Source organism: Dasypus novemcinctus, chromosome 23, assembly GCF_030445035.2.
Source record: "Dasypus novemcinctus isolate mDasNov1 chromosome 23, mDasNov1.1.hap2, whole genome shotgun sequence".
In the NCBI taxonomy this organism is placed as follows: Eukaryota; Metazoa; Chordata; class Mammalia; order Cingulata; family Dasypodidae; genus Dasypus; species Dasypus novemcinctus.
Genome location: NC_080695.1, coordinates 52,337,819 through 52,364,774, shown reverse-complemented (window position 1 = coordinate 52,364,774; position 26,956 = coordinate 52,337,819). Strand labels below are relative to the sequence as shown.

At 49.2% G+C, this 26,956-nt stretch overlaps 1 protein-coding gene across 6 annotated transcripts in view; it reads right to left on the bottom strand.

Annotated features, from left to right (window-relative positions):
* Positions 1–26,956, bottom strand: part of LOC101437752 (transport and Golgi organization protein 1 homolog) — a 173,929-nt gene that overhangs the window by 92,286 nt on the left and 54,687 nt on the right. For all 6 annotated transcript variants that reach the window (XM_071211305.1, XM_071211306.1, XM_071211307.1 and 3 more), the window contains one exon: positions 21,804–21,886. The gene's annotated coding sequence lies outside the window, so the exon portion shown is untranslated. The remainder of the gene's footprint in view (positions 1–21,803; positions 21,887–26,956) is intronic.

Sequence of the window (26,956 nt, the reverse complement as noted above, 5' to 3'; positions counted from 1 at the left end):
CTTTTGCATTCCTCTGGATAGATCCTCAACAAATTTTTGCCTTTGAGTGGGAAGAACCAAGTGCAGGACATAAACAAAAATATAGGTGAACCGTGCTGCTCCAAGGGTTCAAAAATTCCCCAACCATTTATAATAAACAATTAATCCGGACTTGTGAGAGTTATGTTAAATGGGCAATACCTTCAGTATGTAGAAAACATTCTAATTGCAAGCCCAATCCAAGAAAAATGTATTAAAGATACAACTGAAACACTAAATAGCTTAGCAAACTTAGGGTACAAAGTCTTGAAGGATAAAGGGCAGTTAGTCCAGAAATCTGTCTGCTATCTTGGGTTTGAACTAAAAAGAACAAGAACCCTGACAACTGCTAGAGTAAAAGGTATTTTAGAAACAAAAAAGCCCAAAAAGCTGTTGCCATCTGCAGGGATTTTTAGGCATGGCCGAATTCTGTCAAATTTGGATTCCAAATCTTAAGGTAATAGCTAAACGCCTACATGCAACTTTGGTTAGTGGGTATGCAGAGCCCCTCCAATAGACCTCTGAATATAAGCAAGCCTTTTGCCTACTAAAGAGGGAGCTAATGAGTGCTTCTGCCCTGGAATTACTATATCTCAGAAAGCCTTTTAATTTGTCCATGTGAAGCAAACTGTAGACCTTGGAGTATTAACCCAGAAATTGAGAAGTGAGCCTCGTTCGGGAGTGTACTCCTCTAAATTGCTAAACAGTACTGCAAAAGGGGAGCCAGCATGTTTAAGATCTGTTGCTGCAATCTGTGTCTTACTACAAGAAGCTGAAAAATAGACATTAGGATAGTCCCTCACGCATCCAGTACTCACATTGCTTGAAGGAAAAGGAAATCTTTGGCTAACCCAAGGGAGGCTTCAGAAATATCAAGCAGCACTCCTAGACTACACAGAAGTTAAATTAGAAGTTTGTGCAACCTTAAATAGAGTGAATCCCATCAAGCACTAAGTAAATGCCTATTCATGATTGTATAGAAATGCTAAAAAAAAGAGTCTACTCTTCCAGGAAGGACTTGTGGGCTCCTCCCCTACTGACTCTACATTGACAAATCTTCACTGGGAAGCGGCTTCACTGAAGGGGGTGTTCAAAAAGCTGGATATGCTCTTGTAACAGCTGGGGAAGTACTAGAAGCTGCACCCCTAACCCCAGGGAGTTCTGCTCCAAAAGCTGAGATTGTTGCTCTTCTTAGAGCCCTGCAAAGAGAAGATGGAAAAAGAGTGAACATTTGTACTGACTCAAAATATGGTTTTCTTATCTTGCATGTACATAGGGCCATTTGGAAGGAAACAGGACTTTTGTCATCTAGGCAAAAAGACACAAAACATGACACACAAATCACTGAACTTCAGGAAGCAGTGAAACTACCCACTGTAATGCACTGCTGGGGACACCAAAAGGGAGACTCCTATATAACCCTAATTGATGTGGGCTATGGGTGGGAGGTTGTTCATCTCTTCATAGATAACCTAAGCTGTATGTGTCATGACTTATGGGTGTGGGACAGTAAGAGGCTGCAACCTGCCCTTGGTGTCCACGGCAATGACTCCAGTCCTGGGAGGCAATTTTGCAATGCAAACTTTATAAACTTTAAATATTCAGGGAAAATGCAAAGAAATGTGCTAAAAGCTTATCTAGAATGTATGAAGTCCATGCTAAAATCTTATGTAGGATCTGGAAGATAAATGCTAATTCAAGCCTATTGAGCACTGAAACAAAGAACCATTTGGCCGTTCCTCCGTATAAAAGGAATTCAAAAATCTTGTTGGGGGCTCAGGTTTGAAACAGAAAGCTCCCAAGTCTGGCCAGTCATCAATAAATAATTTATTCATTCTCAAAATCATTCCTGAGTCCTGGCCTTTCTATATGCTAATAACTTAACCTCTATTGACTTCTACAACATAATGAACAAGCAAGCAGACCAAGTAGCAAAAGAGCCCACAAGAAAAGGCTACCCCCCTAGTCATGTAGCTGCACTCATTAAACCTCAGATTCCACAACATACAGAGGAAGTTTTCTGTCTGGCCCATACCTCTGCAGACCTCAAAAGTACAAGAGAATAGGATTTTCAAGAAAATTCAGAAAAACTAGAAAGAGGGGACAAGTGGCTGAAAAACGGCCAAAGACAATTTTATCTGCCTAAAAATCTAGTATATCCCCTAGTCTCTTACTATCACCAAACCACACATTTGGGAGAGCAAGCCCTCCTGCACCTTCTTCAATTGACTGGGGGTGGGATCTCACCTTTTTCAAGCAGTACGGGAAGTCTCTAACCACTGTCTTACTTGCTAGAAAAATAACCCAAAAGGAACATCATGGACTCTTTTGGGACACAAAGTCAAAGACCTGCTCCAACTGAAGACTGGCAAATAAACTACACAGTAATGCCAAAAACCACAGAAAAGTTTAAACATCTTTTGGTATTTGTAGACAGCTTTTCGGGGGGGAGGGGGAGTGGAAGACTTTCCCTGCTGTACAGAACAGCATTCAATGATAACGAAGTTCTTGCTCTAGGAAATCATCCCCAGGTTTGGGCTGCCCCAAACCTTTCAGTCAAATAATGAACCTGCTTTTATTTCAGTTGTCATGCAAAATGTCAACCAGTGTTTTAGAATTAAGTGGAAATTAAATGCAGCCTGGAGACCTGAGTCATCAGGTGGAAAAATAAACTATATTTTAAAGACAACTTTAAGTAAAATTTGTCAAGAAACACAGTTTAAAAAGACAGAAACACTTAACCTAGCTCTCCTTTGGGTTAGGTGGTGCCTGAAAAATAACTTGAGTTAAGTTCTTTCGAACTTATGCTCTAAACAACCCAAGGGAAAAACCGAATTCACCAAAAATCTTAGAGGAAGCCCTCCATAATTGGGCCTTGCAGTTAGGAAAGCTCTTCACCACCATGCACACATATGCAAATATGCACCTAAAAGACCCACTAACCAGCCTTTCTACCCCTTCTCAGTTCAGATCAAGTTCTTTTAAAAGTTTAGAAAAACAAACACCCTGAAGATCAGCTTAAACCCAAATGGGAGGAACCATACAAAGTACTATCAACTTCTCATTCTCTTAAGTTACAGGCAATCAAGCTCTGGGTCCATCAAACCAGAGCAAAACCTTACTACTTATCAGAGCCAGGAGATAAAGGAGGCCCTAAGCCAGGGATCACATGAGAGCATGAAGTGAAATATGAAATGCAGCCATTTCAGGATGTGGGCTCTTGTTCAAGAAGAAAAAACCTCCACCAAATACTAATCTTGTTCTTTCTTCTACAGGACCTGCCAGTAACTAGCCTGAGAGAAAATATTGATCATCCCTCACACCTATTTTGCAGATCATCCAAAACCTCTACAATAGAACCAAGTGTTGGCACTGTGTAAATTTGCACCATCAATATCCACTGTTGCCTAGGCCAACTATATTATGGAATGCTTCAGTTAATCTGCACCTCGAAAGCAGTGGTCAGGAAAACCCGTTTAAACAAAGTTCACTCAACTCACTTGTGCAGCACCTAAATGCTACATATCAAATCGCTGCAGAACCTCCAATAACTGGAGAAATGTTTGCTGTAGATAACAGTAATCATAGATATAGCATTTGAATTTTTGCCAGTTCTACAAGGCTGAACCCCATCTTGGCTCACTGTGCCCAAATCAATGTAATTTGACTGCCTGGGTATCCCCACAAAACGTTAATGAGAATAGTGCAAATGTGTATACTGCTAACTCAACAAATTACCATTTTACTTTGCATCCCAACTGAGGTCGCAAATTCTTTAAAAAAAAAAAAAACATATATTCGTGCTTTTGTAAGAAATTTAAAACAAAATTCAACAAACTTTTGTACAGGTAGACCCCAAAGCATGTATAACATCCTCATTACCAAAAATGATCAAACTTGCAACAACTAAACTTTTCCTATGTAACTCATCCTAACATGTTTTACAATGAAGCTAAATCCATGTTCTTTTTTTAAACTCCTAGTGGAAAACAATCCCATCACCCAAATATAGACCCATTGCTCAGTGCTGACTTAACACAATAAGTTTCCCTTTTTCACATACTACAATTGGCGGTTAAGCAAGAGAAACTGGAAAAAAGGTGTAGCAAATATAACTTTTACTGCTAGCTTAAATCCAAAATTAGGAATATATTTTCTTCATGGAACCTCTGTTTCTCCTCCCTTCCACTGTATTGGAAAGGACTTTGTAGTCTTAGATAAATTTTCCCTGTGTTTTCACAATGAATGACAGCATCATCTTACCCTTCCCAGTAACAACATGATTTCGCCCCAGAACAAAGAGAGAAATCCTATTAATCCCCTTATTTACCTTCTTAGAAATTGCAGTATCCACTGGAACTGCAGGTGCATCTCTGTACCTAGCTACTGATCTCTCCAAGGAATTGGGAGCAAATATAGCTCAGCTAGCAGGCACTATCTTAAAAGTCCAAAAACAAACTCCTTAACTGCACTAGTGCTGCAAAACCTTTGAGCATGTAATTTGCTAGCAGCCGCACAAAAAGGAACATGTTTATTCCTCAAAGAAAAATGCCATTACTATGTAAAGGAATCAAACCAAGTCCTTGAAAGCACTGAGAAACTAAAGAACAAAGTCAATGACCTCATAACACGAGAGAAATTTTCCTTTTTTGAACCCATCTAACCCTACTAAATGGCTGCTCCCATACATAAAACTTAGCATTTTCACCTGTACTTATATCATGCATACAATGCTTTATTGAAAAGCAATTGCGAATATTTATAAACTGACTTTTACTCCTCAGACCACTCTCTTACAATAGTTTCCTAAAAAATCAACACCCATGTCAGCAGGAAGTAGTTACAGAAGATCTAAGCTTTCTCCCTTTCCCCTGCAATAAGAATATTGCCAAAAAGTAGAAGAGGGAATCGATAGTTGTAGGATGACTGAATGCCTGAAAATAACTTCTCTTCCTTCTGCTAGGATACAGAGGAAAGCAGTGTATATAAATCAAAAGTTAATGAGATGGGACAATCAGCAAGATGGTGGCAGAGTAAGGAGCTCCTAGAGTCAGCTCCTGCTACAGGGCAGTTAGTAAACACCCAGAGTTATCTGGAGCTAGCTGAAGCACCTGATTGGGGGCTTTGGGAGGCCAGAAGAGCATCCTGCAACATACCTAAAGGAATGGAAGGAGGAGACTGCCCATCTTCAGACCAGATTCATAAGTAGAGTGCTCCACACCATGGAGCCCAGTGTACACCCTCCACTGGAGGCACAAGCTGCCTCAGGAGCTGTTCTGTGGCTGGACTTGAAAGCTCCACTTCCCAAAAGTGGGCAAGGAAGAGACAGCTGGGAACCAATTCAGGCTACTGATGAGTAAATTCAGCAGGCTAAAGTATAATCCTAAGAACAGCTAAAGTTTGAGCCTGTCCAAGTGAGAAAGAGGCTGGTAGCCACCATCTTTACACTGCCCCTGGCATGAGGGAAAGCAGGGAGGACTGAAAATCACAGAGCTGGTGGGGACCGGCTTCTTTCCAACCAGATCAGATTGTAGCTCCAGTCTAGGCTCCAGCCCCACCTCCAGCAGGGAGGAAGCTGAGGAGACCTGTGCCAGCCTCTGGGAAGTTACCGGCCAAGCCATAGAAACCAGTGATTATCATACTCTGGTGGAGCAAACTGCCCCAGGATCTATTCTGTGGCTGGAATTAGAAGTTCCATTTCCCAAAAATGGAAGGAGGAGATGGGTGGCTACTGATTTTGGCTACTGATTAGTAGGATCAGCTAGCTAAGGTATAAGCCTGGGAAGAGTTGGGGTGTGAATCTGTCCTAGTCAGAAAGAGGTCAGTGCTTACCATTTTGATCCACCCCCACCATGAAGGGAAGCCAGCCTCACTGAAAATCATAGTGATGGTAGGAACTGGGTTCTTTCACCCAGATCAACCTGCAGCCATAAACTAGGGTTCAGCCCCACCTCTGCAGGGAGGAGGTTGGCAGGTCCTGCACCAGCCTATCCAGTTAACTGCAGGTACCTTTGGATGGAACAGACTGAATAACTGGAAGTCTACCAGGGCAACTGCGGTCATCCTGAACCATACTGCATAGATGGCCCCACACCTGCAGCCCCAATCCTACCCCAGGCAGTGAAGCTTCATCAATCTCTCTGGGCAACTACAGTCTAGGCATGCACAACTTGGATTATTCCACACAGCTGTGACTCTGTTCCTACTCTGGGCAAAGGAGAAAGTTGAGAGAAGTTTCACTGGTCTCTGGGGCAATGAAGGCAGCTTGAGCCTCCACAGTTTATAGCACCAATTACATCCTTGGCTGCTACTGCACAACCAGCAAGGGAGAAAGGGCAGGGAGCCCTAAGCTAAAGAGAAAAACTGCACCCAGAACTGCATCTAGTAAGTTAGATGTCAAGACACCAAGAAAAAATTACAATCCACACCAGGAACCAGGAAGCTAGGGCCCAGTTAAAGGAACAAGATAAGCCTTCAGATGACATAAAGGAATTGAGGCAACTGGTCATAGATGTTCAAAGAAATCTCCTTAATAAATTCAGTGAGGTGGCTAAAGAGATTAAGGATGTTAAGATGACACTGAATGATCACAAAGAAGAATTTGAAAGCATACATAGAAAAATAGCAGATTTTATGGGAATGAAAGGTACAATAAATGAAATAAAAAAAACACATTGGAGTCATATAATAGCAGATTTGAGGAGGCAGAAGAAAGGATTGGTGAGCTTGAAGAAATGGCCTCTGAAAGTGAACATACAAAAGAACAGATGAAGAAAAGAATGCAAAAATTGAACAAGGTCTCAGAGAACTTAAAGACAGCAAAAGGCATGCAAACATATGTGTGATGGGTTCGCCTGAAGGAGAAGAGAAGGGAAAAGTTGCAGAAGGAATATTTGAAGAAATAATGGTAGAAAATTTCCCAACCTTATTGACAGATGTAGATTGCGGTCACCCCTCGGGCTGAAGTGTGGTTTGCTGACCTGGCGGGGGGCGGCAGCCGTGGTAGACCTATTCCAAACCATTGCCCCCATAATAGGGTGGTTGGTCGGGCCCACCGCCACCCCTGAAGGAAACTCGGCATGGGCGCAGAGTGCCCTCAGGTCTCCCCTTCTTGGCAGCCATGCTTCCGCAGCCGCCCCTCCTCCCAGATAGCACCACATTATGCCTTATGAGGCAACACCCTTCTTCTTCTTTCTCCCTGCGCAGGCGCAGGGCGGAAAAATCCAGTCTGCCTTTTCCCCTCCCCCCGACAGCAGCAACAGCCAGGCGTGGGCGGGAAACTCAAGTCTGCCCTCTACCCCAGCAACAGCAGCCACCAAACCCTAAACCCTGCCACTTCCCCCAGCAACAACAACAGCCAATCCCTAACCACCACCCCTCCCCCTTCCAGTACCTCCCACTGACCTTTCTCCGGCAACCAATCAGAACAGGGCATGGCTTCGACCAATCAGCCTTCCCCAGCCCCTATAAAACTGTTGCCTCTCCCTCAATAAAGTTGGACTTGTGTGTTTACCTTGTCTCCGCGGTAGTTCTTCTGCCATGCACCCTCCAGTCCTGAGAGCCCCCGACAAGGGCCTGGACTCCCTTGTCTCCAGTTCATCGCCGGCTTCGCCGGGCGACCCCATCAGCCGAACTGCGCAACCCCTGTGAGACCGACCCCTCGTCTGCTGCCGGACCGACCCCTCGTCCCAAGTGGGACCGACCCCTCGTCCTAAGCTGGACCGACCCCTCGTCTGCAGCCAAACCCCACCTCTACCGACCGAGCAAGCTGCCGCAGTAGATATCCATGTTCAAGAAGCACAACATACTCCCATCTGTAAAAACCTGAATAGACCAACTTTGAGACACATATTAATCAGAATGTCAAATGCCAAAGACAAAGAGAATTCTGAGAACAACAAGAGAAAAGCAATGCATAATATATTAGGGATACCCAACAAGATTAACTGCTGATTTCTCACCAGAAACCATGGAGGCAAGAAGACAGGAGTATGATATATTTAAGATACTACAAGAGAAAAACTTCAAGCCAAGAATCTTATATCCAGCAAGACTGTTTTTCAACAATCAGGGCCAAATTAGAGTATTCAATGATAAACAGAAACTGAGAGAATTTCTAAGCAAGAGAGCAGATTTTCAGGAAATGCTAAAGGATGTGCTAGAACCTGAAAATAAAAGGCAGGAGAGAAAGGCCTGGAAGAGCATCTAGAAATAAAGATTGTATCAATAAAAGTAAATAATGTGTCAAAAGAATGGTAAAAATAAAATACGACAGATAAAACTCAAATAGGAATAAATGTAACCAACTATATAAAGTGCTTGTATTCAGAAAACTGCAGCTCAATATTAAAATAAAAAAAAGTTCTAAATAACTGGAAGAACATTCCATGCTCATGGGCTGGAAGACTAAATATCATAAAGATGTCAATTCTACTCAAATTGCAATCCCGATAGAAATTCTACCAGCATTTTTAAAAAAAAGATTGAAAACACAATTATCAAGTTTATTTGCAAGGGTAAGGGGTTCTGAGTAGTCAGAAACATAAAAAATAAAAAAATAAAAAAATAAAAAAATTAAAAAAAAGAGAAAGTGAACCCTCATCTCCAGACTTTAAATAGTATCCTGAAGCTATAGTGGTAAGAAACAGCATGGTAGTGGCATAAAGACAGACACACAGACCAATGGAACCAAACTGATGGTTCAGAAACAGACCCTTACACGTATAGTCAAGTGATTTTTGACTAGTCTGCCAAACCCACATAGCTCTGACAGAACAGTCCATTCAAGAAATGGTGCTGAATAAATGGATACCCATAGCCAAAAAAAGGAAAGAGAAACCCTACCTCACACCCTGTCCAAAAATTACCTCAAAATGGATCAAAAAACTAAAAATAAAAGCAAGAACCATAACACTTCTAGAAGAAATTGTAGGAAAATATCTTCAAGCCCTGGTGGTAAGTGGTGGATTCTTAAAGGAGATAAGAGGAGGACTAACATGGACTACTGATGTTTAATGTATGTAGACGTTTTAATTAACTTTATTGTAAAAGTATGGAAATGTGTAGAGTGAATGGTAGCAAACAGTGAGTAACAGCTAGTTTGTAAATGGGTATGTGACTGAAAATGGTCATCTAGGTACGTAAATGGCAAATGCCAGAATTTTATAGAATAATCTAGGAACTGAATACCTCAGTAAACCAACAGGTGGATGAGAATTGTGATTGATGGTACAGATGCAAAAGTGTCCTTTGTGTGCTAGGGGAAATGTACATCACTACTGCAGGGTGTTGGGAATACGAAGCATGGGAAAAATCCAACTGTAGTGACCTATGGACTGTGGTTAGCAGTAAAAATATTCTTGCATCTATGCCAAAGATGTACTGTGTTGATAATGAGGCATAATGGAAAATGTGAGCCAAATGTACACCATGGGCATGGTAACAATCAGATGATATTATCTTTTTTGTAACATATGTTCACCACACTGTGGCATGTTGATAGAGGGGTGCTATTTGGGAATTCTGCACATGTACATGATTGTTTTATAAGTTTACAATATGTCATAAAATATATTTAAAAATAATAGGGTGGGTTGGGGGAAAACACTTCCAAATGTAAGATAAAGACTATAATTGGTAGTAAGATTCTGACAATATTTTGTCATAATTTGTAGCAAACTTCTCAAGACAATGCAAGGTGTTAGTGGAGGGTTGATGTGTGGGACTCCTGTATGATGTTACACATGTTTGCTTCATAAGTTCACAACTTTTACTATACACTTAATTGCTGAAATATATTCATATATAAATGATATAAAGATAATAATAGGGTGGGTTGAGGGGAAAATACTTTGGTTAATGGTAATATTTTGGCAATGCTCTTTAATCATTAGTTTAAAAGGTATAACAACAATGCAAGGTATTGGTGGTAGAGTGAATCATAAGAGTCCTGTATGATGTTATATATGCTCGTTTTTAAGTTCACAATTGTTACTCCAAACTTATCATTTATGTATGTTTATGTATGAGTGATATACTTCAATAAATTAATTTAAAAAATAACAGAAACAAAAGGTAATGAGAGGCAACCTTCTCTTTCTGCCAAATTCTCTTTGGTGGTCAAGAATATCCTGTTGAAGCAATGAAATATGCAAAGCACCTTCAAGCAGTTGGCGGGACCTGCACAGAAGAAGCCCCTTGCTTTCCTTAGTTCAACTTGCTTAAATAACGTAGGAAATTTCCCACCCAGGGGTGGGCTTGTCCACCCCTTTTTTGACCATGCAATGTATGTGCCAGTGTGATTTCCTGAACATTCTAATCATATAATCATATAACAAGCAATGTGTGTTCATCCATATAATAAAAGCTAATGCATAATCAAAGCAAATGCTAAGTAGTAACTTAGGTATTTAAGCAAGAGTAAAATCACAGCACAGGGAGTTCCGGCTGAATCACTTTGAACTGGCCTGGGCTCCTTACCTCTGCAGACATAATAAATGAGAGTTTGCTTAACTCTGTGTTGAAGTTTTCTTCATGCCCTCTCAGTTTATCCATAAAAGCCGTGCCCTGAGACCTACCACTCTCTCCACAAGACCAGCTGTGGAGTATCATGCTAACCTTACCAAAATGGCTGCTCCCCTACATAAAACCATTATTATCTTAATTCTTTAGCTTGTCTCTCTTTCTGGGGCCTCTACTGTGTCTAATGGACACTTCTCCCTTTCCTCATATCTGCTTTTCTGCGTGTTTACTTCAGAAAAGAAGGACTCCCTGGGGCACGACAACCACCACCTCACCCCTCCAGCAGATTCCAGCTGACATTTCCCAATCGGATATTTATCCCCCTAAAGCAAAGTTTCCCTGGGTTTTATTGATGAATTTCTTCCTGTATTTCATACCCAAGACTGGGTGCAGTATGTAAATCATGTCACCAGCTCTGTTTTCACACATTTACTAGTTTCTCTACTGCAGCACAGAGAGAAAACACACACATGTGTACCTAGATTATCACACACACACAGGAATCTACCTAGATTTTGGGGTAAAAAATTGCCTTGGAGTTGTGCAGAATTTTGGAGCACTTTAGGTGACTCAGCTATGTGGTGAGAGACTTTGCTTTGTCACCGAAAGCTGGAACTCATGCTGGGAAGCGGCATGCAGAGCCCTTTGCATGCTGATCACACAAAGCGTGAATGTCCAAGGCTCACATCTCCTTGTGACACACACACACACACAAACACACCCGCACACGACTTTATGTGTGGAACAAAGCCCACGTCTCCCTGCCTGTTAGTGCCAAGCCAGAATGCCACAAGTCTACAAAGATGAGTTTTAATCTTGCTGCCTCTGCCAAGGGCTCCAACAGCCAGACAATGGAGGCTGACAAGGGAAAAGAATTTTTCCAGTGACCATGACAAGGAAAGCAGCTGGCCTTTACAAAAAGGATGGGGGTCCTGCCTGGGGGAGATTTGGGCACCCAGGCAGTGACCTCGTATCAGGTGCCAGCACTAGGAAAGCCCCTGGATGTGAAGACCAAGTGGCCTGCCAGGTCCTTCCCATGGACATCCAGGAAACAGGATGGTCACAGCCCCTGTGGGTGTGAGAAAGCAGGAGAGATGACACTGAGCGTGGACAGGTCACCCAAGACGGTGATCTACATCCCGGCAGTATTTTGAAATGTTAATGGGCATTTCATGGAATTGATGCCCTTTCCTGAAAGTGTACTTGATGAAAATGGCCATCATTTTAGCACTCTAAGTACAATTTTTAAGGCGACAAATGGCTTGGTCTTCCTAAAAAGCCACAGGAGCTCATGGGAGCAATCAATGGCCACATGGCCCTGATGTCGCGCAGCAGAGCACAACACTTGCCAGGCGCCTTCTCTTTGCAGAGCCTCATTGGGCATGAGCATGGGACCCGATGGCACTGTACACATGGGCTCCCCCTTCCACAGCAGCACCGGCTTCTCACCCAGGACAGCGGGGTGGTTGCTTCTGTCCCCAGAGCCAGCAGCAGGGGCTCCTGAGTGAGCCTGCTGGCATTCCCTGTTTATCTGCTCATTGAATTCCTTCAGCACATTGAATTCCCAGACATGGCCGCACCACTGTCCCCCGAGATGCCGCCCCTCCTCCTTCCGTGTTGACCTCACATGAGCCGTTTAAGAAGTAAAAACCATTGCACCTTAAAGCTTCTGGATGCCCCCTTTCACAGAAAGCTCAGGGACCTGGGGAGGCGCACGCCAGGGGAGCTGCTGTCTGGGGCCAGGGTCATTCTGAGCCCTGAAGGACAGTGTGCAGCCTCCTGGGCTCTCCCCACCTGATGCCAGCAGCAAGCCCCACCCACCCAGGGGTGACAGCAAACAGTCCCCAGGTGGTGCCAAATGTCCCTCGGGGACTGAGAACCACTGGTCTAAGGAAACCGCCACTGAGCAGGATGATGCCCTGTCTCGTGGGACCTTCCATTCCACCAGGGGCCAGGTGCAGGGCATGGGGAGGGCCAGGAAACCCCAGATCCTGGCTACCCTCATGTGGCCAGCTCCGAGGTGGCCCACCGTGCTCCTTCCAGCTCTTTCAAAGAAGTGCACCCTCCTGCTGGTGGAGGGAATGCAGGCCAGGCTCCTGCTGCTTCCACAGAGAAGGGGACCGAGAACCTGCTGCTCTTTCAGCTCCAGTTGGGAGAAAAGGCTGTTTGCCCTCCCCAAGGCAGCTTTAGGGCTAGGAAGGTACCAGACCCTGTGAAGTAAACATTACAAATGGCCAATTGACACTTGCAAGATCACTGGTAATCACAGAGTATTTAGGAAGGCACTGTTTTAAAGCTGTTATTCCATGAGCTTTTACAGCAGCTTTGCTGAGTGGGTAATTTGGCCATTCCACTTACCCGTACTTAAAATCCTTCAACTGGTTTGTCTCTGCCCCAACAAATCACAGATGTGTTGTCAGCTTTTTTGTTGTTTTATTTTTATTTAATTTTTATGACTGAAGTTAGAAAATATTGCTTGGCTTGGTAATGTTGTAAGTGACAAAGGAAACCTATTAAGGTTGCGAAATTAGCAGAGCTAAGCGACATTAGTGAATTTAGGAACATTTTCATCACTTAACCAAAGGCTGCTGCCATCCAAACTTTACCTAACAAAAGAAACTGTCACTTTTCCAAATCACAGTGAACTTCGAACATCATTTATAGTCTTGTCAAAGGCTTCTGAAGGGCCAATGCGACATTCCAACTTTTTCATCTGGTAATCACAAGGACAGAGCACCTTGATGACTTTTAAAATGCAAGTCATTTATTAAAAGGAATAAAAAAAACAATACTTTTAAGCTTTTCTAATTATAAATATTCCAAAACTTTACTCAGTTCTTAGGTATTTGTGCGTCTCTTGTTTTCCAACATAAAGAGTTGTCCTTTTTTGTGTGCCAAATGATTTTTCCTCATTAAAAGATATATTACTTTGATTACATGGAAAACTCTAATATTTTGGAGGTCCCAAGCTTACACTGTACTGCTGAAGAGTTTATCTATTGCAAAGTAAATCAATGAAATTCAAAGTCTAAAATACCAAGTGCTGAGCTCTTTCCTGCACTAGTGTGAGTATAAACCAGTGCAGCCCGTTAGCCACACGAGGAGTGCTGGTTGAAAATGCAGCTGCCCTTTGGCCCAACAACTCTGTGTCCAGCCAATAGCACCAGAGAGACATAAACACATGGAGCACACAAAAGCCTAGCACTGCACATTTCATAATAACAAAAAATTGGAACCAACTTTGGTTAGTCAGGATAGGGTGGGTTTTCTGCACTAACAACCAACCCAAAATATCTTGGAAGCATCACTCAATAAAAGTTTATTTCCAGCTTAGATAAAGTCTGGTGTAGGTCTGGGCAACATTCCAGACCAGCTGTCCTGAGGGTGTTGGCTCAGCGTTGCAAGCTGCTTGCTTTTATGGGTCTCCCTGTGGGAAAGAGGGTCCTGGGCAAGCTTACATGGGGAACCAAATGCTTCAGCATTTAATTAAATAAAGTGGCACATATCATTTCCACTCCCATCTCATTGGTCAAAGCAAGCTGCAGGCTATACTTAGCTTTAAGAGGCAAGGCAGAACAATCCTTTCAGATGCCCTGATGGAGAAAGAGGTTTAAATATTGGTGAAAAGTAGAAATGTCCATACAAGACCCAAAATCCTTAGGATAGAGAATATATTGTTGCAATTTCATTTGAATGACAGCTGCTTTAAAACGAACCAGATTAATATGTATCAATGAGGAGAGATCTCAAAATCAACATTAAGTGGGCATGGATGTAGCTCAGTGGTTGAGCGCCTGCTTTCCATGTATGAGGTCCTGGGTTCGATCCCCAGTATTTCCCAAGGAAAACCAAAACAAAACAACACAAACAATAAAAAACATTAAGTATTAAATGCTAAGCTACAGAATTATATGGTGTTTTCCCTTGCATGACAGGGACAGTTGAAGGGCTGGAAGGGTTTACTTGCCAAAGAAAGGGCTCTTGAAACCAGGAGACACCAGAGGAAAGCTTCAAGGAAAGTGGGGTGCCCATGAAATGGCAATGGATTCACCATTTCTCCTGGCGAAGGCGAGCATCTGACTTCACTGGATTCTATGCCACTCAGGACAGCCCCAGGGCCATCAACCCTCCTTCTCCTCAGACGGGAGCCTGGGGACATTAAGAATGACGGGGACGAGCAAATGCCCCATTGTTTAAACCAGGGCCTGTAAGTCTGACTTCCCAGGAAGGCGGTTAGGTGGGCCGACCCGATGGAGGTTCCCAGGTGAGCAGACACTGCCCCAGAAGCTGTGTGGGGACAGGCAGACCATACACCATGCAGCGCCAGGTCATGGGGCCACAGTGCTTCTGTCACTTGACGGGGACTGTCCTTTCAAAATTGAACTCCAGAGCCTTTCCGGCTCCAACTCAAAGAGGCTCTTTTCAAGCTCTCCTTTGAAAGGCCCAGTGTGCTACCCCACAGGAGGGGAGGAGAGGGGCTCAAGACAGGGCCTGTCTTAATTTTTGTGCATAGTTTTTTGCCTCTCTCCCTCCCTCTCCCTTCCCTCCCTCCCTACTTCCCTCTCCTCCCCTCTCCCAGTCCCCTTCCTCCATCCCTCCCACTTTCTCTTCTCCCCTCCCTTCCTCCTCCCATCCCATCCTCTCCCTCTCTTCTTTTCTCCCCTCCCTTGCTGTCTCTGCCCCCCTCCCCATTCCTTCCCTCCCACTGCCTGTCCTCCCTCCTCCCCCTCCTGGGTCCTCCCTCTGCTCCTTCCCTCCCCCATTGCTCCCTTCCCCCCTCTGACCCCCTTCCTCTCAGCACCCTATGGTGGAAGGTGGAACCCTGTTCTCAGTTACACTGAGCCCTGACTGCTGCTGTCAGCGGCACAGATTCCCCAGCGGGGTCAGCTCCGGGCTGTCCTCAAGCTGAGGGCTGCTCCTGGTGGCAGGCAGGGGTTGGGTTGTAGGGTCTGAGCATGGGGTCTGTTCTAGAGGACAGCAGGATGAAGGGGGTCCCACACTCTAGTAGCCCTGTGCTTGGGATTGGGGCTCCCGCCCTCAGGGAGCCCACGCTGGGCAATGCTCTGCCGCAGCGTCCTGGGATTCCTATTTCTTTAGGAAGAGGCCCCGTGTCTTCCTTTTGTCCTGGGCCCCATAAACTATGCAGCTGGCTCTGACTCCCCACATATAATTTATTTCTAAAAGCGTTTCACTTGAAACCTTTTCTAGGGAACTGCAATTTGCCTTTGCCCCAAGCCTGGCCTTATTACTATCATTTTAAGCCCCGTTCTCCCCTCACTGCAGTAGATGCTCTTCCCAAATGGGACCCCCATGTAAGCAGGAGGCAGCCTCCTGGGGCCCTCCCCCGCCAACCCCCTCTGGTGATCGAGGACACGCTGTGGGCTCAGGGACCACTGCCCATCTAGTTGCCACTGAAGTCAGGAAATCACTAACTCTCACCTTGGAGCGCAACACCCTCATCTGCCCGATGGGAAAAGTCGACACCTCCTGGGAGATGAACTGTGGTGACTCTCAGGTCACAAAACCCACCCATGCGCCTTGCAGGAAGTGCTCAGGTATAAGGGCAGAAGCTCTCCAATCCCTGCGTGCTCATTTCCCTGCAACAGGAGGACGGCAGTCATCTCCTTTATTGCCTCTAAAAGAGTAGGAGGACTTTTCAATGAACCTGACTGAAAGTGCCTTCTGTGCCACCGCCATGCCAGAGGTTGCCCCAGGGAGTGGCATGCTTCCTCTGTTGTGTCCCTGAGAGGGGCCCCGGGGGCCCAGCCCTGGTGCAGGCTTGGACGCCCTCGCAGAAGCAAGTCTGGTTTGTGCAGCACCTCAGGAGCCTCTGTGGGCTGCTGCATCCAAACAAACCCGCAGCCGTCTGCTCCTGCCTGCCTGCTCTCCCCAAGCTGGTGCCTAGAGGCTCTGGCAGGATTCCTGACCTCTGGTCAAGCCGTGACTCTGCTATTTCACCAGCTTTTAAAAAACACATTGAGTCTAGATCTCATTCTCCAAGTCTGGGATCATGGAAACTGAGCAAAGTGAATGCTGCTTCCCAGGCTCTGTGCCTTCCACCAGATCATCTGCCAGCACCACGTTTCTCACCACAGCCACGGGGACCTCCCAGTTCCACAGAGAAGTCACTGAGGGTCACAGCTGCCACGACACGTGGGCACAAATGGGAAACAAGGAAAAAAGGGAGCCAGCTGGAGGTTATTGAAGCCTCCAAGTAACCCGGCTCCAGTACGGTACAAGTAGGATTTTATATAATGCACAGAATAAATGCCTCTGAAAATCAATGTTTCCAGTTGGATGTGCAAATTAAATGATGGTGCTCAAGTACGAGATTAAAACAATGATCTAAGGTAGAAACTGAGTTACATCACCCCATGACCACTGCTGCAGATGGAAACAGAATGAATCGGTTCTCATTCCATCAATTCCCCTCCCCAAGCAGGAGGGGGGGTCTGTTCACAAAAGCGAAAGGGAAAGCTCCCAATCCCTTTTCCAGGCAAAGACTGTGCAGCCGGATGTGTGTGTGGGGACCGCAAGGCCCGGAGGTTTCCTCACCCTGCCCCCCATCCTGTGGGAGCCCCTGGCTGGGTCCCTGCAGCTCTAACCACTGCTGCTGTTGCTGCTTTCCATCAGGTCCGCTCCCCCCAACAGAGGATAATTAGGCCTCTGCGCACAGGGTCTGCGGCACAAGGAGCCCCCCAGCCAGGCACCCGATTTATTCCCTCTGAAGAGGGGGTGGCCTGCACCAGTGCCCTGAGATGCTGCTTGGTGATGAGAGAGGAGGGGACTGCCAGTAACCGCCCCCCCGACTGTAGGACCAGCAGTCACCCACGGTTTCCAGGACAGACAGACATGGACAAGTCAAGCCCGACCTCCAGCAGGACTACCTCCCCCAGGCCCTCTGCTCCCACCTGGAAGGACGAGGGGACTGTCCAGGGGGGCAGCCGTGCAAGCATGGCTCACCAGGGCACCCTGGAGCAGGGCTGTACGGCTCAGCCAGGGGTCTAGTCACTGGGCGTGCCCGCCACGGCCTCCTCACTCACTGGATCTCATCAGCGCATCCCCAGCTGCCCCACAGTATCCACTGCTCTTCACCCCTCAAAACTCGCCCCCCGAGGGCTCAGCACTGCATGTTCCCCACCACCTCATATTTCCCGCCATGCCACGTTCCCTGCCACACCATGCTCCCCACCACGCCTCGTTCCCTGCCACTCTATGTTCCCCGCCATGCCACATTCCCCACACATTCCCTGCCACTCTATGTTCCCCACCACGCCATGTTCCCTGCCTCTCTATGTTCCCCGCCATGCCACATTCTCCACACATTCCCTGCCACGCTATGTTCCCCACCACGCCATGTTCCCTGCCACGCTCTGTTCCCCAGCACACCATCTTGCCCGGCTCGCCTCCTTCCTCTGGGGCGGGCCTCCTCTGAGCGGCCCCTCCTCCGGCCTCTCTTGGGGGCTTCGCTCCACAGTCCACTGGCCACCAGGAGCTAGTGGAGCTCCCTGTGGGAGCCTCACAGCTGTGGGCCTCGCCCCTACACTGGATTGTGCCGCCGCCTTCCTCTGCTGGCACAGCCACTGCCACTCCATCCATGGCTCCAGGCCTCCCCCGCCCTCCCCGTGAGAAGGGCCACACCCCCGCAGCTGCTGCCTGTGGTGCCCTCTGGTCCCTGTCCCCACCCACTCCCCATCCCGGAGCCTCCACCTCCCCAAGCAGCTGCCGCCCTCAGCATGCAGTGCCACCCTGCAGTCCCCTCTTCAGCCCACCGTGCTCATCTGAATCCTGCCCCCTCGCCCTCTGCAGAGGGGTGAACCGTGTCCCTCAAAAGACACGTTCAAGTACTAACCCTCGGTGCCTCCGAGTGGGGCCCTGCCAGGAACAGGCCTTTGCAGAGGTAACAGGGTGACCAATGGGCCCTGCACCCCAGGAACCCCCATCTTTGGAAGACAGAGGGATGGAGATTCAGACTCGGAGAGACTTGGAGGGAAGAAGGCGTGTGAAGACCGAGGCAGACGCCAGAGCTTGCAGCTCCATGCTGGGAGGCTGCAGGGGAGCACGGGGCGGTCCCCCCTTGAGCTTCCAGAAGGAGCCGCCCTGCCCCCGCCTTGACCACAGCCCTGTGGCCTCCTGCTTGGTGAGGAGACACCTCCACGTTCAAGCATCTGGGGGATGGCAGCCTTGGGAACAAACCTGCCCCCATCCCTCTTACCTTCTCATTGCAGCCCCCCAGCTCCCGAGACCACAGCGGGTTGTCCTCCCTAGCACACCTGCAGCACGAGAGCTCATCCTCTAGAGCAAGCAGCAGAGCACCCACCTGACCGACCCCCGCTGTGCACCTGCCTTGCCCCCACAGGACCAGAGGCTCCCAGGTGGATGCTTTTGCTCCAGCTGGCATCAGGAATGACCTGGTTTTCTCCTCCAGAACTATTTCCCCACCTTATTCTGTGCACACTTGGTGAGTCAGGTTCCCATCTTCCTCCATGGCCAGGGTGGGGACCCCGAGGGCCCCAGGAGACCCACAGTGTGGGGACCCCGAGGGCCCCAGGAGACCCACAGTGTGGGGACCCTGAAGCCATCAGACCCACAGTGTAGGGACCCTGCAGTGCCATCAGACCCTTTCACTTCCCGCGGTGGCTGCAGAGCAGGGCCAGCGTGGGCTCGGGCCAAACAGCTGCTCTGTGAGGGGAAAGGGACTCGTGCTCCAGAGGTGGTGATGGGGCAACAGCTGGGGAGGCTCTGGGGCCCGTAGTCCATGCCATGCCCTCCCACCAGCCCGTCTCACCTCTGGCCACCCACCCGTGCCCAGCGGCTGGTTGGTGCAGGCATCCCCGAGGGCTGCAGGTCCTGGTCCTCTGGCTAGGCTGGGGCTCACAAGCACCCTTGTGTCCTCCGAGGTGTGATGCAAGGGGGAGAGCAGAGGGAGAGCAGCCCAGAGCCCCTGACAGAGACCGACCATGACCGCAGCCGCCCGCGCCGAGCAGCCCCCACTCTGCACCTGTCAGTGGGATGACCTTGATCGTGTTGTGGAGCCGTCCTGGGGGCACGTGGAGAGCGCACATGAAGAGCTCCAAGAACTCAGCACCTGGGGCCGCTGGCCTGGACTTGAGTGACGCGGGACCCTGCAGGGCTGGGACCTCCTTGGGCATCTGCACCAGGGGCCCCACGCGGAGCTCACCACGGATGGGGTTGCCGCAACGCTCCACCTTGTCCTCCAGGATGGGCCAGGCTGTCCCTGGGGGGAGCCTCCTCCAGGCCAACTCCCCGCGAGTGGCAGGATGGTTCACAGGAGACTCAGCCCTTCCCTAGGCTGACATCTGGACCCTCTTCCCAGGGAAAGCTTTCCAGGGCGTTAATGCCAAGCCAGACTCTGAGGGGCGTCTGCAGGGACCTGAGGCCCGTTTGCCTCCTCCCAGCTTGGCTCAGCCGGCTCCTCCCTCCAGGGCTGCTGTCCCTCTCTGGCTGCTGACCTTCCCCTGGGCTGATGGCCCTCCCTCCCTGACCACTGTCCCTCTCTCCCTGGCTCCTGTCCCTCCCCCCAGCCACTGTCCCCCCTCCCTGGCCACTGTCCCTCTCCCCATGGCTGCTGTCTTTTCCCCCTGGCTGATGTCCCTCCTCCCCAGCCTCTGTCTCTCCCCCCATGGCTGCTGTCCCTCCCCTATGGCCGCTGTACTTCCCTGTGGGCTGCTGTCCCTCCTTTCCTGGCCACTGTCCCTCCCCCCAAAGCTGCTGTCCCTCTCTCCAAGGCCACTGTTCTTCCCTGGCCACTGTCCCTCCCCCCAGGGCCACTGTCCTTCCCTCCCTGGCCACTGTACTTCCCCCTGGGCTGCTGTACCTCCTTCCCTGGCCGCTGTCCTTCCCTGGCTGCTGTCTCTCCCTCCCTGGCCTGCATATTTCCCTAAAGCCACATGATAGGAAAACAGCGGGGTAAATGCCTTTTGAGGGAAATCATTTGATTCTTCCAGCAGCTCTGCCACTTGCCTGAGTGGTCGGGTCTGGCTGCCTCTCCATTCTAAGCTTTCTAAGTGTTCAGAAGCCTCTGAACTTTTCGCCTCCAAGCATCAGGCCTCCGTCCTCCTCCCCACTTCCCACCCTGGCACCCCAGAGAGCCTTTCTTAAACTGCTTCTCCCAGCACGCAGGGTTGCTGGCCCTTTCCTTCTTGACTTTACTGGTCTGGGTCATGTTTACATCACTCAGAGCAAAATTACACATGCCCAGTAAGTGCCACACACTTGCTGCGTTAACCTTGGATGCAGCTCGGCCCAGCTCAAGGAGTATTAATTGCTGGACTGCGAAAGCAAGGCACTTTCCTTAAGGAGGAAAAGAAATAAATCATGAAGATGCAATTTAATGTATTCAGCAGCTGGTTCTTTCAAATTCCCTTCACCAAATAAACCCCAGAAAGTTGCTCCACATTGAGACCCGATCATCCATGGTGAGAAACGTGAATGGAGGAAGTGCCGTGTGAAATGCGCTGTTTAAACTTTTACACCGCATTCACAGTGCTCCAAGTTTAAGTCTGAGCTATTCTGTAATTGGATTTTAATAAGGACAGAGAATCATCTAGAGCTTTATTTCTTGCACCACATATGAAAATAAGATGCTTGAGCTTCTCCACTCTCCCCCAAACGTGCAAGTTGCTAACATAACTTTGGAGAAGACTCCCTTCCAGGCCCTCTCCTCACTCCCCTCCACATCTCGGCAACTATCGGACACTCATAATAAACTCACTTCATCTTTCTGATGTTTTTCCCACTCGGCATTCTTCTAGGAACACGCGGCTCTCAAATCCCGGGCAGCATGAGTTACATCACGATGCTTTAACTGCATTTGTCTAATTCAGGCTCTGGGTTTCAATACCATCTCCAGACGCCCGTGTCCCGTGCATCTGCATTTCTTTCTCAATGTTTCAATAGAATGTTCCCCGTGTTATTAAGGAAAACTGAATAAAGCCTGGGGCTGCAGCGCTGACCCGGGGGTGTTTTGGAACAATCAATAAACACACTCACTTCAAGCAAGCGACGTGAAGACTAGGCTTTCCTCAGTACCATGGGGCTGGCAGCTTCTGGAGAGCACAGACATGCTCCTTTGTTCATTCTTTCCTGTTTCTTTTCCTGAGCCCTGCCCCATGGCCCGCAGCTAGGCCCGATGGGGCACGCAGAGACAGCCGAGGTGCACACACCCCAAAGGGAAAGGCCGGCCCCCTGCAGCGTGACTGCTCTCTGGGACTACAAGAGGCAAAGCAGAAGAGGAGACTCACCTGGCAGCCTTTCACTCCCTCGGCTTTGCGTCACGTTCCTGCTGACTGGAGTCCAAACGGCGCAGCTGGGAGCCACAGGCACCCTGCAAGGGCAAAGGCCGAGATGGAAAGCATTATTGGTGTGTTTCAGATTCATTTTGAACCACCCTTTCGACAGTCCAGTAACAAAATGACACAGTTGGTGACAGTGCTACTTTCACCCTCCCGCTCCTCCCTCTGTCCAGCTCTTTGGGACACTACCTTGGCATAAGATTTGGAATGCGCCCCACTGAGTCGAGCCTGAGTGGTCAGCCTCCCATCCCAAGACTGCCCTCCCCGCATGGACAAGAGCAGACACACACTCAAAAAGAACTTCCAGGAGAACAGCCCCGGCCTTACAGCTTAAGCAAAATGCTAAGAAGTGCAACAACAAACACTGAACCGGGCAATGAGGGTCCTTGGAATGGGCTCAATGGCCCACTCTGTGGCATCTTCCTTTTTATTCCCATTAAATCAGACACTTCTCCTAAACCAAGTGCTTGGGGAGGACGTGGCACGAGCTATTAGGGCGCCATGCGAGGGATCGAAGATGGGCATGTGTCTTTCAACCACCTCTGTGCCCAGATCAAGGGGAAAGTCACCCTCCATTGCCAGCAGGCAGGGCCCCCCATGGCTGTGGCTCTGGGACCCTTTAGGTCATTTGTCAGACTTACACGTTGCAAAGGCACCAAGGTGAAGGAGTCCCAGTTGAGGCCACATGCCCACCCTTGGGTTTGCACTTGGGAGGAGCTAGACCTGCTCTCTGTGCCACACGGGCTCACAGTGGGCTGGGAAAATGCAGCAAAGGGACACTGCTCTGGCTATGCGACCTGGACGGAATAGCTCTGCCACAAGTAGCTATGTGATCCTGGGCAATTTCTTAACCTCTCTGGGCCTCCCTTCACTCCCCTGCAAAGCAAGGGTGACAATCACGCCTTATGGATGCAATGGGTGTGTGGACGTAAGGTGGAGGAGAGGGCTGTGCCCGTCACCAGCACCCAGTGCCAGTGTTACATTCCCTAAGTTGGAAAGTTTCCGACACCGCTTAGAGCAGGGTTTTCTCTGAACCCCGCTGATGTTTGGGGCTGGGGCGCTCCTTGTTGTGGGGCTGCCCTGTGCCCTGTGGGATGTGCAGCAGCCTCCCTCACCTTGACTCACTGGATGCCAACAACCCACAGTTGTGACTACCCAGAATGTCTCCATTCATTGCCCCCCATCTACAGGGATGGCTTCACCTGGCTGAGAACCTGAGTCAGGCTCACGCAGCTCTGCATGTCGCCAGTCACCAGGGCAGGACACCTCTTCAGGGCAGGGGGAGGGACTGACCCCAAGTGCCATCTCAGCCATAAGAGCATCTCAGGAGACAGTGGGAAGAGGGCAAAGTCTCAAGTCTGACATGGAACGGGGGCCCTTCGAGTGAGGGGCCTACTGAACCTCAGGCCAAAGCCCACCTTAGGCCAAAAGAAGACACGAGCACCCAGGAGAGAGGTCGCAGGCCACAGCCCCAGAGTGGGTCCTTCCCCAAGTCAGCCGCAGGGAGCAGGGCTACTTCCTCGGCGACCCTGGTGGGTGCTTCCTGGGGCCAGAGACTCTGAGACACTGAAACTAGACCACGGGCCCACACTGGACACGAGGACATCCAGGATGGCGAGCAGGCAGGGCATGCCCCACTGGAGCTCAAGTGCGGCAATATCCACAGCCGGCTTGTTTCCTTTCCCTCGGGGTGAGCAAAGATGCTCAGCGTTCAAACAGCAAAATGCCTTTCACTGTGAGAACTAACAGCAATGCCCTGTGAGCTGAAAGCAGCACCAGTGCCCACTTTAGCCCCAGATCACCCGCCAGGCTGGATGACATTAAGCCAAGGACTGATCAGAATGAACCAGTCTACTGAGCAGGGGCCTCACCACCTCTTGGAGTCAATGAATCTCAAGACAAATGCTCTGTCCTGAATTCATGGCAAAGTGTGGCCCATGTCTGTCCCTCCAAGTAGGGGGGTCTGCCGCTCAAGACTGATGCTCTCTGGCACCCGTGATCCCTGATCATGCACTCACGCAAGAAAAACGCCCAGGTCGCATGTTCCAAAGCAATGTCATGTCCATTTCAGTAACAGCGGCAGCCCGCTTCTTCACTTTGCCCAGCACTTTTTAGTTCTTATTTTAAAGAAAGTCCTTTCTCTGCAATCAATCTGCACCCTGGGCCATGTGAGTTCAGAAGCTGCTCATGCCTGTCTGACCATGTCAGGCTTAGGACTCAGAATGACCCTGCTTCTACTTCAGTCTCGGTTAAGCTCTTAGTTTCCCCGAAGGAGCTCAACCTGACCACTAGGGCCTAACTGCTTAAAGCAAATTGCTCCACTCATAGCCAGCACCCAGAATATTTGCAGTCGAGGCTCCTGCAAGAGAGCACGCATGAGAGCAAGCCCTCAAGGCACCTTTTGTCTGATTCTTATTAAGGTGTTCTGGGCAGAGCACTGGCCACAGTATTTATACCTCATCTGTTTTTCCAGGTATTTGAGATTCTCTCCTAGATCAAACCCAACCATTCAAGAAGGTTTATTTAGTCTACCTGCTTTCAATGGGTTGTATTTCAGTGTCATGCCCACTGCTTTATGAAAGAAAATGGCCCAATACAAGGACATGGCATTCTCTATCATGTTTTCTTTGGAAATTAAGATTTGCTAGTAGGCTATCTTAAGATTTCTCTATTTGTCTATGATGTGTCCTAATAGTGGAGACATAAGATGGAATAATTCCTTTATAAGTTAGTTCTGGTAAGAATATTTTCTGCCAAGAAAAAGAAAGAAAGAATTTTTGTCTTTTATGATGTCTGGAAGTATTTCACATGGTCATGTTTCCCTTTACTCTCTGGATGCCAGGAAGCTCATGGCCAAGAGTGAAGCTCAGCTATAGTGCTTAGAAAGTGCACAGCCTGGGGGTTTTGGGGTGTCTCAACTCTGGTGCATTTCTAGAACTACACTGTGGCTTTGGGGCCCTGGATTCTCTTGTCCTTTGATTTTTTTTTTTTTTTAAACACTTCTCTGTTACTAATAGCCGTCTTGGCACGGTGCAGGCATGTATGAACATTTGCTGTGGGCATACCAAATGGCCTGGCTTGACTTCTTGTGAAAAAGGAGTCAGCATGAGTGAGCTCACAATTATGGGGAGAGGAGAATGCCACAGTGCAAGACTTGAGGTAATATTGTCACGTTCAACTCAGGTGTAAAGGAACATTTCCCAACCACAGACAGAGGATGCTGCCTCTCAGAGTCCCCTTTCAGTGAGCTGTAAACAACTTCAGCTCATTGTTCTTAACATTTTCTTTAACCATGGACACCTCTGACCAATTGATAAACCCAAAATGAACCCAAAATGAGTTCATTTTTGCTACAGGCTCGGCCCCCACAGGCACCCCAGCAGCGAGCGTGGGTGACGGCATTAGGATTTGTACTTATCACATGGGAGCACACCATTGTGCCATCCCAGCCCCGCTCCTCCATCTCCAAGCCCCTAATATGCTCATTATTTGACAAACACCACAGTGCTGTAAACAAATTACTGGCACCCATGCCCCCGATAAAGCCCAGAGGGAGTTCAGCTGGGCTCTCCATTCACTGGGGGTATCCCACGGGCAGTGGCTGAAGCCGGGGATGTCCCATGGGCAGTGGCTGATGCTGGGGACTTGGCCAGTGCCAATGCTGAGACGTCCCACAGGTAGTGGCCAACTTCATGCCAATGGCCATGGGCACAGTAAAGAGGAAAGTGACGGATACTAATGAGCATCACCCTGGCCTCGGGGACAGGGCCCGGCTCTTCTAAAGGGCCTCAGGTGGCTCTGCCATCTGACCCACCCCACCCCCTTGGAGCACATGGAATCAGCCCCCAAAATCTGTGGGGGAGTGGCATGGGCAGAGATGCCATGGGGCCAGGACCACCAGGGGCCTCTGGCTCCAGGGACCGTGGCCTCACAGCAGCCCCTGCCCCCGGGTCCCTTACGGCCCCCACAGCCTTACTACATTGGGGAAGACAAGGATGAGGACTGAGGAATGGCGCCGGGTCCCATGCACTCAATGGCAGCTGGTGCGGTGGCCAGGTCTTCTGGGACAGACATGATGTGATGTCTGTGCTGGGGGCACTGGCCGTGTGACCCCGGAATCACTGCCCAGCACAGCTGGCACAGGGCACACGGGCCATTTCTGCACGTCAATATCATGTCCCCTCTCTAGACAAGGCACCACTGAGGGGCCATGCCAAGCAGGGTCCCCTCCATGGTCTCATGCAATCCTTGACATGTCCAGGAGCAGGGCGCATTATTTTTCTTCTTCTAGGTGGGGAAACTGAGGCTCAGAGGGTTCAGGATGACCAAAGTGTGGAGTGAGAAAGTTTGGGGTGAGCCCAGCCCAGCCTGTGCTCCTGGCCGAGGTGTCTCCTGACTTCCCCACGGGCGGGATGAGCACGTGAAGCTTCTTCAAGGCCAGCCACCAAGGCCCCAGGAGCAGTGACAGCGGACGACAGCGAGCCGCAGCAGCAAGCGACCCCAGGCAGCAAGGGACATCAGGCGACAGCGGGTGACAGCGGGCAGCGGCAGCAAGTGACCCCAGGCAGCAAGTGACAGCGGGTGACAGTGGGCAGTGGCAGCAAGTAACAGCAGGCAACAGCGAGCAGTGCGGCCAATAGAGCTGCAGTTCAAGGAAGTTTACAGGGAACTGGCATGTCCAAGGGGAGCGCCCCCCTCCTTTCCCGGGCATGCGCTGAGCCCCCTGCTCCCCAAGAGCCTTGCTCTCCACTATGCCCCTGCTCCCCTCAGGCTCCTGGCTCTGGGTGCTGGGTCTGTAGCGCACCCTGGAGGAGGCTCCTAGGGGCAGTGGCGCCTGCCCGGCTGGGAGGCAGGGGTTGATCACCGAGAACCCGGGGGGCTGGATTCCAGGCTGCGTCCCCGTTAGAGAAAGGAGCAGGCCGGATGAGGACACAGAGTCTGGAGACCCAGGTGGCAAACGGCGCCGATGGGTGAGGACTTCCATGACCTCCTGTGGCTCACCTTCTGAGCATGCAGGTGAGGGGTCCCCTGCTGTCGCACCTGGAAACAGCGGAGCTTTCAGTGCTCCCCATGAAGGGTGGTATCCAGCAGTTACCAGATCC